Source organism: Electrophorus electricus, chromosome 21 (assembly GCF_013358815.1).
Source record: "Electrophorus electricus isolate fEleEle1 chromosome 21, fEleEle1.pri, whole genome shotgun sequence".
NCBI lineage: Eukaryota > Metazoa > Chordata > Actinopteri > Gymnotiformes > Gymnotidae > Electrophorus > Electrophorus electricus.
The window spans coordinates 13,346,256-13,351,335 of NC_049555.1; the positions used below are offsets into that span (position 1 = coordinate 13,346,256).

General features: G+C 46.0%; 1 long non-coding RNA gene across 1 annotated transcript in view; it reads left to right on the top strand.

Moving 5' to 3' along the window:
- The first annotated feature begins 3,147 nt into the window (after window positions 1–3,147).
- The window catches only part of LOC113568744, a 2,809-nt gene continuing 876 nt past the window's right edge, over window positions 3,148–5,080 (top strand). The window contains exons 1-2 of the long non-coding RNA XR_003409628.2: window positions 3,148–3,388; window positions 4,203–4,250. This is a non-coding gene — a long non-coding RNA (uncharacterized LOC113568744). The remainder of the gene's footprint in view (window positions 3,389–4,202; window positions 4,251–5,080) is intronic.

Consider the following 5,080-nt stretch of genomic DNA (forward strand, 5'->3'; position numbering starts at 1 on the left):
GGGGGCACGTGAGCAGCGGGTGGGAGGTGGCATCTGGAACAGTGCCAGCGCAGTGTTTTTAAACGCCATTGTTGTTACATCGCACCATTCTCCGCTACGGGCCAATGAGGGATCTCCATGAAAGTGAGGATCATGGGTAGAGGAGCAAGGAGGGAGTCGCAGACCGAGAGGGCCGACAGTTAGTGAGATAATGGAGAAATGGAAAGGCAGTGGAAGGTCGTCTCTCTCCACTGTTCTACCGTTGTTCTGTATCTTTTCTCTGATTTGATGCCTCTCTCTCTGTTTCTGCCTGTGCCTGTATGCATGCATGTGTGTGTGTGTCTGTCTGTCTGTCTCTCTCTCTTCACTCTCTCTTTCTGTCTTTTCTCACACGTCTCCTCTTTCTGGAGGATGGTGGACCAGTGTGGGGATGTTTTAGATCTCGTTACACACTACCTCAGCCACACTGTCTTCTCCTCTGAGCCCCAGTGCACCATGGGAAATTAAATAAATCCCTAATAAAACCCTAACTCTCCTAATTAGCATATATCCCACCCATGGGTTGATGTCGTACAGAGGGCAGTAATGCAAGGCCTGGACTTCTCTCTTTAACCTCAGACTTATTATAATCTGTATGTACTTACCCTTTTTGTAATGATAAATGTTTATGTGCTTAATCTTTTTTAAAAATATTTTTGTTGTTGAATATGTATGTTTTATTGTTAGATTAGCATGTAGAATCCTTAAATTAGATTAGAATTTTATTATCTTATTTCATTATAATCATGATTTATATACACACACACACACACACACACACACACACACACAGAGGTATATATATATATATACATATATGTGTGTGTGTGTGCGTGCGTGCGTGCGTGCATGCGTGTGTGTAGAGGAATTGTAAAATTAATGCACACTCTCTATAGAAAAGTGTTTAGCAAGTTTATTTTATTGGTCAGTTAGTAATCATAACAGTGATCAGAGAGATGAAAAATGCTCATGTTAGGTGGTGACCCCAGTAACCTGATCTACTCCATCAGATCCTGAAGTGGTTTTACTCAGTAACCTAAACACACACACACACACACACACACACACACACACACACACACATATATACATATACATGCACACACACACACACACACACACACACACACACGACAGTTCAAGCGGGCGGCAGGCTGGCAGAAAGGCACCTGAGCCCTGGAGGAGTGTTCAGCCCAAGATCATTAAAGTCTCACAGCCTCTCTCTCTCTCTCTCTCCTCTTTTATTCTCTGTATAAATCTCTCTCTCTCCCTCTCACCCTCATCTGTCCCTCCTCACCAACGAAGCCGTTCAACACATAATTAAAGTTGCAGTAAACAAAGCTCCTCTTGCACGTTCCAGTGGCCCGCCCTCTGCCGACACTTCCCCGTAGCCTCGCCCCCATTCCCCGCGAGCCCCCGGTGTTTCTCAGGGCCGTCAGGCGGGATCACGCGCCCCCTTCCTTTCTTTCTGTTCTCACAGTATGCCTGCCGCAGTGAATGCCGCTTCCCCCTGGTTTAATTGGAAACCTAAATACTTTGGGTAATGCTCTGCCCCTGGGAGTCCGCACTGCCAGATCCATTACCGGCATACTCAGAGCAGACACAGTGGCTCTCCCCAGCACGGAGGGGCTAGCTGACACCCCCCCACAGCTGTCCTCCTCGACAACCCAAGCCCTTCATTACCGAAATAGAAATCTGTGTCCTAAGTGGTGCAACATTGCTAAAGCTAAATATCCATCTCCCCGGGGAGCTAATTATGCCCCAGCACCGACAACGCAGATTCTTCTTCCTCTTCTTCTTCCTCTTCTTTTTTTTTCACCCCAGATAACAACTGTAAAAGCAATTTGAGCATTTTTCAATTAATTAAACACATAGTCTCCAAGTAACCTCTTGTCATTTTGCCCTGCAGGACTAAAGCTAATTTATGTAAGAGAGAGAAAGAGTGAGTGAGTGAGAGAGAGAGAGAGAGAGAGAGAGGGAGAGAGATACGTTGTGGGGGAGGGGTGATGGTGTTTTCATCTTTAAAGAAATGCCAGTACAAAAGAATTAACTGCAGAAGCTCTTAATGTGTTAGTAAGGAGGAAAAGACATGTCACAGTGGGGGAATGTGAGACGCGAGCGTTTTAGCGGAGTATCGGGCCATGTTTCACAGCCGTATTACCGTGAGCAACTTTTTAGCGTTCGGTCAAAGGCCAATCGTCTGAGACAGAGGAATCTACTCCCCATTGTGTTCCAGTTACAGCCATTTACCACCGAGTCAGAAAGCTGATAGCAAGTGTTGTGATACCCCTGTAGGCTAGTGTATTTTATTTCATTTAGACAATGGCAATATGCGCGCGCGCACACACACACACACACACACACACACACACACACACACACACACACACACACACGCACACAGTACTCGGTCACACATACATAGGCAATGTGACAGACTGCCATACACCACGCATGCGCAAACACAGACATAAAGGACCCTGCCACACACACTCCGTCTCTCTCACAGACACACACACACACACACTCCATCTCACACACACATATACACACTGTCTCACACACACTGCTGTCAGTTAGGGAGATCAGAGGCATGCATGAAATCCATCTAATGGGCATCATGAGTCTCTCTCTCTCTCTCTCTCTCTCTCTCTCTCTCTCTCTCTCTCTTTATTTGGACAAGGTTTTGTTCCAGTCTGTCACAGTTACCTGAGTGTAGAGTCTTTGAAAGACGGGTGGAGAGAAGCAGAGGAAGTAATTGATGGAGTTAAAAACGTAATGACAGAGTCAACAAACGAAAGTCCGGAGGAGGAGGTGCTATTGAATAGATAGAACACATGTACTTGGCTGCAGTTCTTCAATTCCTGTCTTCTGTTTTCTTTCTTTCTTTTCTTTGTGCTTCCTTCCTTCTCTCTGCTTGAGCTTTTGGTGTTTCCCAAAGCTGTATCTCGCAGCCCATGACATCTCGAAGTGGACCGGCCCATCGTCAACCCCGCACACCTCAAAGTGGACCGGCCCATCGTCAACCCCGCACACCTCAAAGTGGACCGGCCCATCGTCAACCCCGCACACCTCAAAGTGGACCCGCCCATCGTCAATCCCGCACACCTGGAAGTGGACCCGCCCATCGTCAACCCCGCACACCTCAAAGTGGACTCACCGATCGTCAACCCCGCACACCTCGAAGTGGACTGGCCCATCTTCAACCCCACATACCTCGAAGTGGACCCACCTGTCGTCAACCCCGCACACCTTGAAGTGGACTCACCCGTCGTCAACCCTGCACACCTCGAAGAGAACGTATTGTTATCAACCCTGCATATCTCCTTTATTTCTGCTTCTTATTGCTCCACATATTGCTCTCAAGGAGGTGAGACGACTCCCCCAACACACACACACACACACAGAATCACAGGCATGTAGACCCAGACTGCAGTGTGTAATGCTAAGCCGCTGAGGTGTTCACTGCAATCATTCCCCCATGTGCTGCTCACACTCTGATTAGCGGCAGTTATATGTTAAATGTTCGTCTCCTCCAAACACAAATGCACACACACGCTCTCCCTCTCCCTCCCTCTGTCTCTCTTTTCCTCCCCCCCGCCTCTCTCTTTCTCTCTCTCTTTCTCTCTCTCTCTCTCTCTCTCTCTCTCTCTCTCTCTGTATATGGGTCACACACTTTCATGCTCACACAAATGTTTAGCGTTCATTGACAGCTAGGAAAATATATTGATAATCGTATTGTTTATTTTTGACGTCTGTTTGATTTTACTGAAAATTAATAAACCAATTGAAATGGGTGCATTTACTACAGCGTTTTGTGAGGTAAACATTGAATAGAAAACATTTAAAGATTTGGCCCAATTCATGTAATTTTTCTGCTTTGTATTTGATCAATGTCCCTAAAAATATTTAACAGAAATTAGCCACTTAAAGTAAATTAAAATGTGGCATGTCATTAATAAACACACAAATGAAAATGATAATCACTCCCTGGTTTCTACTGTTCCTTGTTCAATATCTCTCTCTGGGCAGGCAAACAGCTCACAGTGACTGTAGGCAGTACAGAACAGACATGTTGATTTGTTCCTGTTTGTGGGTCATGTGACAGTTTAAGAAGCTTTTTCTCCTGGAACACAGGTGAGCTCAACCTGCCTTTGATCTCGCCGATCTGTTTGTGTTCGCAGGGTGGAACCACGTTTCTCCAGGTCACAGATGTTCGTGGGAACTGAAAGGTGAGCGCACCCATAGACACCAGCATGCCACAGCCAGAGAGGAGAGGATTATGGGAGCAGATCACTGGTACAAACCAGCAGGGCTCCAAGCACCCAGACTCACATGGTAGAGAGGGGGGTTGTGAGATATAGACACACACACACACACACACACACACACACACACACAGAAGGGAAATACCTGAGAGTCTTTCAAGGACAGCAAGCCAGTAAGACAGGTACCTGAGATGAAATCCTCTCCAAAACTTGGTCATGTGTGAAGCAATACAGAGAGTGAGAGGGAGAGAGAGAGAGAGAGAGAGAGAGAGAGAGAGAGAGAGAGAGAGAGAGAGAGAGAGAGAGAGACAGACAGAGACAGACAGACAGACAGACAGACAGACAGACAGACAGACAGACAGATAGACAGAGACTTCTCCACTACACAGGATCAGTTTATTTTCTCAAAACATTCATGAGTGAGTAATTATACACCACAGATCTATGTGAGTCCCGAACTAAACTGAATTCTGATTCAGATTTAACATTCTAAGCAAAGTCACTGAGCTGGTCCATGAAGTGAGCTGTTCCCCACTAAGGTGTGCACGAGATTCAGCCTCCCTTTAATAGGACATTCTAGATTTTGTACAGCGTGTGTCAGAGTCTAGAGATAAACTAGAGATAATGTTCTCTCCCTCCCTTGAGCTGCTAGCATTAAACTTTCACAGTATCATTAAAGTACAATGGGGCTGTGTGTTTGTGTGCACATCAACCGGTCATGTCTACAGTTCTCTGTTTCTCTCTATTTGCTCAATATTATTGTATTTATTCTACTACTACTGTGCACTCCCACT